Source organism: Rhipicephalus microplus, chromosome 7 (assembly GCF_043290135.1).
Source record: "Rhipicephalus microplus isolate Deutch F79 chromosome 7, USDA_Rmic, whole genome shotgun sequence".
Classification (NCBI taxonomy): Eukaryota; Metazoa; Arthropoda; class Arachnida; order Ixodida; family Ixodidae; genus Rhipicephalus; species Rhipicephalus microplus.
The window spans coordinates 35,481,214-35,493,812 of NC_134706.1; positions in this window are offsets into that span (position 1 = coordinate 35,481,214).

Consider the following 12,599-nt stretch of genomic DNA (forward strand, 5'->3'; position numbering starts at 1 on the left):
CAGTTGATCTGTAGGGAGGTAGCAGTCGCCCATGCATACATTATTATTATTATTATTATTATTATTATTATTATTATTATTATTATTATTATTATTATTATTATTATTATTATTATTATTATTATTATTATTATTTGTCTCGTACTCTATGTACACTGTAGTGTTTACAGTGAAGCATGACATTCCATCGGTGCCTTTCTAAAGGCCTATGTGCTGCTCTCACACCTTCGCTGAAATGAGATGAAGTGGAGCGCACTTGGAGCGGAAAAAAGCAGTCTATGAACGAGAGGTTTCATGTAGAAAATTTATTTGCATCAACGGCAACTTGAATATGTCTGCAAAGCGTACGCTTGGAGTTACTATTACGCAACTCACAATTAGCTAAACAAAAAATGTCACAATTTCTCCAAGGTTTATTTTTCTATTACCGAAAAATAATAAAGCACTTTCCTTACTGCGAAGGTGAAAGCCAGCCAAGCTATGAATCTCGTGTTTCGGGTATATAGCAAATTTGCTGTAGTGAAATCAAGTAGTATAGTTATCGAATATATTGAGTCACAAAGTAAACATGCATAAAAAGATGCATATGCCTTTCTCAGGCACCACGCTTAGTTATAACAGCAATGATAATCTCAAAATTAAACTCTGCTGTCCATAAGAAAGTTGCTTCGAAAACAGGAAAATGGCACGAAACTATGCAAGTTGTCTTGTCATTCAGACAAAATTGTTCATGTCGTTCTGTGAAGTGGGCAAAGCCATACATATCTATGTAAAGATGTACGCCATGTCTATTTCTTCGGCGCGATAACACTGCATTAGTCGAGCTCACTTGTCCTGCTCTGCAAACATCGTTTTTCCACGTGTTCCTACTATCCGTCACAACCTAGGCGTACATTAGGTTTTATCTAGGGACCTTAGACGTACATAGTGTCGCTGTAAATAAAAAAGGAACGCTGAACGAAGCAACAAAGAGCGTGGTGGCGTCTCTAGAAGAATAGAGTGTTGAGGCACGAAAAAGAAAAACGTTTTTCTTATTCCAATTTTCATTCAAGGAAACCATTAAGCTTTCTTGTCTGAATGTAGCAATCAACAAATATTGCACTCTTTCCTTTTAACATTTACTTCTTTTTTTGTGTACATCACTTAATGCTCCAAAGACTTTAAAACCTTCACACAATCAATACTTGGCCCCAGTGTGGGCATGAGCCATATGAGCGGGAACATCTCAGTGCCACGAGTTCACGTGCCCATGTGCCCTGCTGCATCGACGTGTCAATGTCGGCATTCGTTGGCCATCCATGCTGAAGTCGCGGAATCAGGCAGCTAGTTCTAACTCTCTTAGAACGTGCTTCGTCCGTGCGCCAATTACCACAGTTCTAGCAAGCAACTTCGAAGCATGCCAACCATCGTCGCTGTTCCTGAGCATCGCAAAAGGAGTGAGTTCAAGTCGAAGCTGCCGTTCTTTGGTCGTCAGAATAGGGGCAGCCCAAACAGCTTGCCATCGTTCCACGCGCCAGCAAACCTTCCAGAACTCTTCGCCCGCCTCACGACGACGCTACAGGAACCTGATCGAGGTGAACGCCGGTGCGACCTTCCCCGAAACGCGACACGACCATCTCCTTTCTCGGCATGCTCTTCTGCGAGTGGTCAGTATTCGGAAACTCTAGAGACGAAGCCGAGTTGCGACATCAACGATACTTCGTCATTGGACAGCGGTAGTACTCCGAACAGCAAGAGACTCCGAGCCTCGAATGCGTCTCAAGTCTCCACGAAAGAAGGCGAAGTCGTCACCAGTGAGAAGCTAGAACCGGGGGCTGTGACGTTATCGGACGCAGTCGTAACCGTGGACGCGTGTATGGTCGTGCGGGAGTACCCACTCTGCCCTTCGCTGCTTGACCCGGTGGTTCGCGAACGCACCCTTCAACGAAGTTATGGCCAGCACTTCAAGAGCCGCATGAAGACCTGTACACCTTCGTCTACAACCACGACGACGACGACGATGAGGCCTAACGTGGCTCCAAGATGGAGTCCCCACCGGGTCGCGTCTTACTTGCGTCCAACACCAGTGAATGTAGATGCTCGTGGTGACGGCAGGCCACGCTTCCTCACCTCCCGGTGTTTCAGCTACTGTTCTTTCAGAGTCTCACGCTGCGGAGTCGTGAAACAAACGATGGGCGCCTGAAATCAGGTGTCATCTCCTCCTTGCCTCTCGCTGACCCAGCAGACGTGGAACTAGCGATGACAGACGGAGATGCGGCACCGCCTGTTGGTATTCTCAGAGGGGCAGTCGATGCTGGAGCAACACCAGAAGCTTTCCTGAAAAACCGTGGCCTTCGGTGCGTTGCCGGATTGTCTGAACAAGTGGAAACGCCGCTGAACCGTGGAGGTCGTTGGTGTTGAAGGACAATCACCGTGCCCCGAAGGAGCACGGACACGAAAACTGGGCTGCGCCTGTACAAAGACGGTTGATGGGCAGTGGCGATAGAGGAAGGCGCTGATTCAATTGTGTACGATACTTATTCATTGATTTTTGTTCAATTAACTTGGCTTTAGAAAGACTTAAGTGTACTACTTGGAATATTGTTGCCTCTTTATTGACGTTTTAGGTTGGTGCACATCGAAAAGGCAGCTCTAGCTGACTTGGTTTCAGCAGTTCTTCATTTCTGAGAGTGGACGTGGAGGAGAGTGAGTTGACTTCATTTCGGTGCTCCTCTGCCCCCCCCCCTTCTTCTCCATCCTCTAAAATTGAAGGCGCTTGCGATCAGAACGCAATTCTAACCCTTGTATTCAGAAACGCTACTTGACTTGAACTTGACATGAAACCGCCTTCAATGTAGAGCGTTCGCAACGCGTCTTTGCGTTTGTGCTGCCTTGGCACCGCCTAAAAACAGAATGTTCGAAACGGTTTTTTGCTGCTTCGAAGTCGGTAGCAAGTCAACATCAAGTCAAGCAGCGTTTCTGAATGGGGGGGGGGGGTAAGACTTTAGAGAGTTTGCTAATTGGGGACCCAAGGAGCTTGGGGACCCAAGAAACTTGTGACGTGCCAGAGCGCACGCGCAGAAACGAAGCCAATCTTGGGGTCTCGCGTTCGTGCTGACCCAAGGCTCAAAATCTTTTGGTTCAGCACTACCAATGCTACGGGGTATAAGATAGCCATACAGTTGCGTAGAGAAACATAGTCGTAGATACAAGTGCCTTAAAAGTGACCGGGTTGACTAAAATTGCCGTTTTTTTGGTGTGTGTTAGGCCACATTGTCATGGGATACGTTTGTTGTTCGTATTTAGTTCGCACTCGTGAAAGTATTTTTGTCTCTTACTCCGGGTAACTGCGTTTGAAAGTCAACACGACAGCCTCCATGCAAAAGCGACCACCCGCTTCGATCCGATTTTCTCTTGCTACACGCCCACTGCACTGACAGCAACAAATGAATGGAGAAATCTACCATCGATTTGTTTCACCTTACTCTGAGAATAAAACACCAGGTACATGTTGTCGTTATTAGCGAGATATGCTGCTTGCCTAGGTGCACGTGCTAAGACTAACGCGCCGAAGCAGGGCTTGGGCTGCGTCGCCAGACCGAAAATGCTGCATCTTCAAACATTAGACATGACACATGGCACAGCGTTTCGTGCGCGTCAGATCCTCTTTCGAAGGAACTAAAAAAAACAGTGAAAAGAAGCATTGCAGCGGGAGACGCGAAAGAAAACGTCGACGGAGAAGCAGTTAAACCAGAACCACGATAAGGGTCGGAGAGAACCGGAGAAGTGGCTTTGAAAAGAGGAAAAAGGAAGAAAAAAGCGCAGTCCCGTTATTGCCTCTCTCAATCGAGGGCACCTCCACAGTTATGCGCAGGGAAGGGGGCAATGGGAGTTGAAGAGACAGAAGAGAAGAGGTAAGATAAGGGTAGTGAAAAGCATTCGCACTGCAGCACATAGCTTGCGTCCGAAACCGCTGCGACGATCCGCAACCATCAGGAAAGGCCGCCGGGAAGGCCGGGGAAATAAATCACCGAAAAAGAAGAGGATGAGCCGAAGAGGCGCATGAAATTACGGGGAAAACACTCGCGTGAGCACAGAGCACAAGCGCGAGGAACACAAAAACCGAATGGTTAAAAGAGAAAGACATCCTTTCACTCTGACATCTCCAACCGTACTCCGAGGGAACCGGACACAAAGTGGTATTATCCGCCGGCATGGGCGCCTACCGATATTCAGCATGCAGAGCAACAAATACACGGTACGCTTCAAGTTCCTGGCGTGATTGCTTGTTTCGCAGTTTTACTGTGTTTTTTAGTTCAGAAACCAGGCTTATCTACAATGAGTGTGTATAGACGATTCGGCGAGCAGAATCCGTGAAGACGGTAAGCAGACGACATGGCGCGAATGAATGAATACACGTGGAGAAGCCAATCGCCCTTTCTATTGGCTTATGGGCCCTGTAGCCTCAGAAGTACTGAAGGGTGGATCGCCAAGGGGACGAAGCAGACGCAGCGTGAGCCACGGTGCCGTATGTCCCGCGTTTCGCATAATTTAGAATTTGGCTACGGGTGGCAGCCCGTGCGTTTGACCGAGTTCTCAAACCCTTTTGATCCTGCGAACGCAAGAGCACCCTACTTAACGAAGCTTGGGGACCCAGTGTCTTGGGCCGCCAATTCCTAAACTCTCTAGTTATGAGGGGCGGAGGTGGGGTGGCGGTTAATTGACTTCCCTGCGCGCACACCTATGGCTCTGGCAACGCTTCGAAGAGAGTTCATGGTTGAACTAAGCAGATATTAAAATATGCCGCAGTGGAATATCTCTTAAAAGTTGTACTCACACGACGGACGGGCTCACGGGCGGTCCAGTCACGTGACATGTGACTTAACTCCAATAACTCCGCAGCCAGCACAAGGCCAGCATTCACAAGACAGGGGAGAATTCATGCTACAAGAGAGGATCTTAAGAGCAATTTGTGCTTCCGTCACTTCACGACTCGGTCCTCACAGACGGAAGCGGGAGCGGGAACGGCTGACGTACGGTCAAGTAGTACGCGATCCGTTGCTCGAACCACGATGTGGTCCATCATGTGAATAAAGCTCAACGCGTTACTGGCAAAGTTGAAGCCACAGCTTGCCCCTGATTTGTCTCACAAAAGATGCTAACTTCGGGGGACACTCGCTTGGCGATAAAGCGGTTTTTATTTGTTTAATGTAAACAGCAGACGGATAATTGTGGCCGGCGAAAGTAATCTGTCCAGAAGAGTGTGCAGAGTTGCTTTTTTATTAAAATTTAAGACCTAAACAAACTTCTAATGCATAGAGACACGTCGAGAACTATTTTTTACAACAAACTACTTATATTGTTGATTTCTAGAGGCGTTGAACCAGCCCACCTGTGGCCAGGATTTTGCTACGTACATAATTCCAGGCTGCAAACAACGCACGAGTTCGCCAAACGCTGTGCGACCGCTGTAGTAACTATTGACAAATTCTTAACGTTGGAACTCCATTATACACTTGACTAACTCATAGTGGCTCAGAGAATAGCTCAATATGGAAGACTAGCTCGAAGCCCTACGGAAAGGGAAACACTTAATAACCACGGCATAAACAACACCGCTTAACATGGTGTTAAGACCAACATATCACATGAAACAAGGCATCACCTTTACGTACGCCCGCTGCCGAAGAACATGCACATTAAACAGAGTCATTTTAGGACAACAAGAAGCCGTGGCAACTCCTGTATTGTGAAACACGAGAAAGTGCGTCGCACGGGCGCCCGTTGAGTCCCGTTCTAAAAGAGTTCCCATCTGCTGTGTTTACCAAAGCGTCAATGACGCATATGATTGATGCAAGCATGTAGGGTTAATCCTGCACGAGAAGCATGTAGCATTAGCCCTACACGAGTAGCATGTAGTGTTAACACTGCAGAAAACCGTCGTCCAGATAAGCATCGTCTGCAGCAAGTTCCTTTATGTGGTTGCTCCCCATCAGACGTAGTCACGCAGCGCCGACTAAGAGACGGCGTAAAGGCCGGACCACAGGAACGCGTCACAGCTCGTCGCCGCGTGACGTCACACACAGCGCTGTGGGTGTCGTCTCTTTCTTTCTGGTGTGTTTGCGCTGTATAAGTACTTCTACGATTATGAACCAACTAGGCCAAAGAAACTTTTTTCAGGGATTAGTCAAGCCGAGTTAATTTGCCGAACAATGACGTTACACGTGTCTTGCTATACGATGAGTTAGAAGCCAGGGACAATTAAGATTTGCTCTGCCAAATCCCTGAACGGAGCAGCAAAAAGCGTTCATGCACGAACAGTTCATGCCCGAAAATATTTTCTGGCTACAATTCAATGTAACATATTCTAATTTCTATTCGTGATAACCATTACGCTGCCTGGTCCGAATCTACTAATTAACAATTATTGCACTCTTTTTCTTCTCAGGTTCATTTTCTTTTGCTTATAAATACGTAATACTTTTGCCTATCGATAATACTTTTGCCTATCAAGACGTAATTTCATAAAATATTTATAATCAATTACTGGTTGCTACACCAGTGCGGGCACGAGTTATATGGGAGGAAACAACGACTTCATTATCTCACTGCTTTGTGGGTGAACGCAATCCATGCGAGACCACTATCATTATGATCTTTTTCTCGGTGCCACGAGCGCACGTGCCCACGTCTCCCGCAGCTTCGATGTGGTACTGCGAGCATTCGCTGGCTCGCTGTTGGAACGCGCAGTCGTGCTTCAGTTCCATCAGGTCACCGGTCCACGTCCTACCCACGCTAAAGTCATTTTACGTCCGCCATCTGAATCTTGCTGTTAGTATCAGCGCTTCCTGAACGTGTTTCGCCCGCACACGAATTAATACACCCTGGCCGGCATCTTCGAGCCATGCCAACCATCGTCGCTGTTCCGAAGTGTCGCAGAAGAACGGAGTTAAAGTCGAAGCTACCGTTCTGTGGTCATCCTAAAAGGGGCAGCCCTAGCCGTCATCAAACACGCAAGCAAGCTTTCCGAAACTCTTCGCCCATCTCAAGACGACGGAACATGAAGCTGATCAAGGTGAGCGTCGGTGCGACCTTTCTCGAAACGCGGCATGAGCATCTCGTTTCTTGGAGCTCTTCTGCGAGTTATCAGTTTCTAGAGACTCCCGTAACGAAGCCAATATGCTACATCAAAGCTTCATCATCATGGGAAAGCAGCGAACCCCAAGCCTCGAGCGAGCCCGATGTCCTCACGGGAGAAGAGGAATTGATTGATTGATTGATATGTGGGGTTTACCGTCCCAAAACCACCATATGATTATGAGAGACGCCGTAGTGGAGGGCTCCGGAAATTTCGACCACCTGGGGTTCTTTAACGTGCACCCAAATCTGAGCACACGGGCCTACAACATTTCCGCCTCCATCGGAAATGCAGCCGCCGCAGCCGGGATTCGAACCCGCGACCTGCGGGTCAGCAGCCGATCGGAGAAGAGGAAGGCATTGCGAGTGAAAACCCAGAACAAGAGGCTCTCGCATTGCCGGACGAGGTCATGAGCAGGAAGCAAGCAGTCGTGCTGGAGTACCTACTCCACCCTTCACTGCTGGTCCTGGCGATTTGCGAAGGCAACCCTCTACCGACCACTGGCCAGGACTTCGAGCGCCGCACCAGGACCTGTAGACCTCCTTCTACGACAAATGCGACAGCAACGATGACGGAGACGGACGCGGCTGCCTACATTTCCTACAGGGCGGAACCACCACCGGGTCGCGTTCGACCTGCATCCAACAAGGAACGCGGCTACCCTATCATGACAAGAGACGTCTGGCTTCATGGTGGACAAGCACCATGCTTCCCGAGTCCTTCGTGGTTGAAAAGAGAGGAAGAACGTCCACATATCCGAACGAAAACTGCGTGGACTCATGAATAACCATTCGTTTTTGGCACCACCTACCCTGGCAGGCTTGGAACGCACTATGACCCCCAGGGATTCAACGCCGCTAGCCGGCTTACTTCGAGCGGTGGTCGACGCTCCTGCAAGGCGAGAAATACCACGAGAGGGTCATTGCTCTCAGGTAGCAGTGGGCTTTTCTTGACACTGAAGCTTTCCGCTGAAGCTTTCAAGACAGTAATGAGGAAGGAGAACTTCAGTGCCTTGTAAGGAGCGGACAGACAGACGCGGCGGTGCCAGTACGACGTGTCGTTCGGCAGCCGCGAGAGAAGGCGTCACCGCTTGGGTTATATGCGGTGGTAATTTATTTATTTTTTCTTAGTTAACGTGTTTTCATGACAAATTAAACGTTGTATTGGCTATATGTGTCCTCTGTTTTGGCTTTCTGGATCGATGCCAAATCAAAAACGGCACCCTCGCCTTAGGAGCTCGCTGTGCTCTCCATTTGGGGGAAGGTGTTCAACGAGTGCTGTTCCCCTCGTCCCGAGCAACTGTCAAGCTTGCGATCAGAAAGTGTCCCTTTCATCAAACTCTCTCTCCCTCTAGGAGGAGCAATCACCTCCACTGAATATTTTTGAGTGCTCAGCAGTATAGACGTCATGCGTGCCAACCACTCTCGTCACACTTGGACGCCTTTTGAAGAGATCAATTTAAATTTTGGATTGCGCGCGGCAAAAGTTGTGCAAACTATTCGCAGATGAGTGCCTCATCTACCGTCTCATCACTTCACCCGCGGACGCCGAATCAATACAATTAAAGGACCTAAACGCTGCAGCAACATGTTGGTGCTTTACATGGAGAACGCACACAAGTATCTCGAAGTGGAACCACGTCAGCTTTGCAAAAAGATTTCCAGAATCTAAGTACACATACAGTGCAAATGCAGGAGCAGTCAAAGAAGTATCAGAGTGTAAATACTTGAGAATTTAACGTATTTATTGCATTGAAACAGACATAGAATGAATGGTCCTGTAATCTAGAAGAATTGAGGTTTTTTTTATTGGCCGAAACTTGCATTGTGCCACAATAAAAGTAAAGGAGACCCTTTACTTCTTACAAGTAAGGTTAATGCTTGATCATGCTTGTCTTATCAGGAACTTGGCTCAATATTATCTTACGGAAACAATGGAAAAGTTTGAAAATCAGGCAGCCATATTTATCACTATATCATCACGACCCATTCGCAAATATATCTGAAATGAAGACAACAATAGTCTGGCAAACTCTACATTCTCGAAGACGGAGGCTTCGATCAGAAAATTTGCATGGCATATATTATAACTAACAAGGAATGGATAAGTAGAAATACCTATTAGCAACAGCATAACACTCAACGGAATGCCAGTAGAATAAACTAAACTACTATTACAAAACCACTTGTTTGCCAACACCTTCTTTTAAGTAACAATTAGAGAGTAGAATGAATCTCCTGAAGAGGTAGAAAACTATAGGGATAATGGGGCTTTGTTTTCATTGTGGCGAGATTGTGACATGTGTATTACGCCTTTCGTACCTGTTTGTTTGTACCATATTGTACTAAAATTTTGCATGAGTACTGTTATTGTTACATGTTGTTATATTTTTTGTTAACTCTTTTGTGTTTGTGCTTTCACAGAAATGTCATTAGCTCTACTGACAGCACTGCATCTGCGGCGTTGCAAAAACTATATGGAACCACACAGAAAACGGCAACGCATGTGTAAAAGGCCACCTGAGCCATGTGACCTATTTGATTCTCGCTTCGTTCCTTTACGTTCTCTCTCTCTCTCTGCGCTTGCTTTCTCGCTTATCACTTTTATTGCATTCCACGTAATACAAATCGGCGCACGTGTTCCGGGGGTGATGCGAAAGCTGAAGGCGCGGACAAAGAGAGCCCGTGTCTGTCACCGGCCTAGTAATTGTGCTGCATAGTTTTTTCTTCACGCGACACAGCTGCGAGAAAAGCTTAGACAGCTCCGCTGCTGAAAAGACACGGCTAATAGTATGAACGACCCAAGCATTGTAGTTCGAACAGCAGCGCTCTTATTTATTTCGAAGAGCGCGAAGACGGGATTCCGAATAGGCCACACAACACAGGCTGGCGTTGTGTGCTGTATTCTGTGTCCTGTCGTTGCGCTGTTTGAAATACCTGTGTGTGTCTACCAACAAGCCCTCTTTGCCACCATTTTAAAGCTCTTATTCAATCCTGCGACGGTGTTCTAGTGGCTAAGGCAGTTGGCTGCTAACCTGTAGGTCGCGGGATCGAATCCCGGCTTCGGCGGATGCATATTCGATGGAGGCGGTAATGCTGTAGTCCCGTGTGCTCAGATTCGGGTGCACGTTACAGAACCGAAGGGGGTCGAAATCTCTAGAGCCCTCCACAACATACGTCTCTTTAATCATGTGATGGTTTTGGGACGTCAAATACCAGCAATCATTACTATCATTATTTACTCCTGTGTTGTAGCCAGACCTGTCTATCCCTGCGGCTCATGTTTGAACTGCGCGTGTGTTCCGGCCCTTGCCACAGCGCTTTGCGTCGGCGAATGTTCAAACTTTGCTAGCATCCGTTAGGTGCGGAGCATGTAAGGCAGGGGAGGGCTGCTGTCGTTGTCACTTGGCGTAACGCATGCATAAACCACGTACAGCGTAGTCAGCTGTCGCATACTCAGCTCGCGCTTTCGCCTAACTGAAGTTTCCTTCTGTTGTTCTCCGAGCGGCATGATGATAATTCTAACGCATCTTTTCCTTTTGCTCTTCGAGTGCCAATGATGATATTATAAAGTTTGATATTTTCTAATATCAGTAAAAAAACGCGATCCACGTGTAAAAAGCGAAACATGAAGCATGTGAGATATTAGCCACGATGGCCTCCACTGCAGTGAGGCCAGCTCTGCAATCGTTTTGACGTCACAGATTGTACGCGTGATCTCGCCTTGCTTGCATCGTCATCCATTTCTCCACCCATTTTCAGTCGCGATTTCACGATGTAAATTAGAGGCGAGAGTGCAACCGGGGGCCCTGATTCATAGTTTGCTTGCCCGTATTACTAGGTCTTACCACTTCATTAGGCACTGAGCTTCAAAAGAAAGGAAATCACGCACGGTATCCACTGCAAAAGCGCAAGAAATGCTGTGTTTTAGCAGACAACACCTTCTGGCACCACATGAGTGACGTCATCACGTAGGTGGTGTCACAGTATGTCCTCGCGGCCAATAGAAAGAGAAAAAAAATGAACGAAAAAGGAAGGACGTACAAATCACTCGGAACTGCGAGATAAAACACATAAAAACTGGCAAGGATAACTGGAGATAAATGCAAGAAGAAAGTTCGAGAAAAGCGAAAAGAAACAAAATAATGCATCCCAGCCCCGTACTTCCGCCACGCTTGGCATTTGTATTGATAAGCTGCCTTAATTAGTTTTTGCCTACTAGATTACCAATTTTCTCTAGCAACGCCTTTCTATATGTCCTTTAACATTGTACAGGTATTGTAATTTTAAAAATAAATTATGTTTCAGTAGTAAATCTGTGCAACTGAGAATTGTGAGAACACCATTACTGTTTGAACACTGCGAGAATGATCATTACACATTATTTTTATTATTTTATTTGTGTTTCTTGTGCAAAAGAAGTACCCTTATTTTTAATCTTACGTTGTCAAGCAAGCAAAAATGTAATACCTACGCCAGCATTGTAAACTGTTACGTAAACACCTACGTGAAATAAAATTGAATGAAAACGATTCGTCCGTTTTTTTCTTAGCTTCATTGTACGGAGATACCTTGCCATAGCAAGGTATCATTTAACAGAGCTAATCGGCGGTTGTACTTCCTCGCCCTGTCACCTCATACATCCAGGAAAAATTGTTTGCTGCGTCTACAGATAGATCCACGAGGCTATTCTCTATTCTGACGTCAGTGAAACACAATCGCTCTCACTCATCTTTATTTGTTTGTTCTTTTCTTGCTTCGCATTGCAAAATTCGTCCTGCTTAAAGCCACGTTGTGCGCATCCTCAGAGATGCCCAGAAACGCTGTCTGATTTAGATTCTCACGGGTCTCTCAGTGAAACGTTCGCACCTCACAAATTTTGGCATCATGTGTTTAGGAAAAGTATTTAACCATTTAGAGCACTTAGTTTTTTGCTATGGGGAAGCTGGAAGCCATCATCGAAGGATCGGGTGTCTAAACTATATGTTCGAAGATTTACAATACGGAGTAGATAACTATGGGAAATCTTAGAGCTGTCCTGGTCGACCAAGCAAACGAATGATCACAAGTTGTGTTGAGAAAAAAGTGTGTGTTTAAAAAAAAGTTGGTAACGATTTAGAGTACTCGGTACTCTACTATGGGAGAGCTTGAAGCCGTCCCGTGGCTACTCTGAGAAAAATTTCCCCATCGGAGAGCTTGAATCTCGATTTTAGAGAAATTGCTACTATACTATGGGCAGCGAAACACCATCCCGCTGGCGCTAGTGGGTAGAACGTGGCCTACAAATAAGCACTGGTTATTTGAGTATATTTGTGCTGGCTGTTTTTCTAAACTTGATAATTTCTCAATTGTAAGCTTCTCGGCGATCAGCAGTCTCTAATTAGAAATCAAACTTTTTCTTGAGGTGGTATCTATTTCTACATTGGCACGAAAGGTTGACCATGCATTGTTGTTGAAATTATCCACTTAAGTGCTGCGCTTCT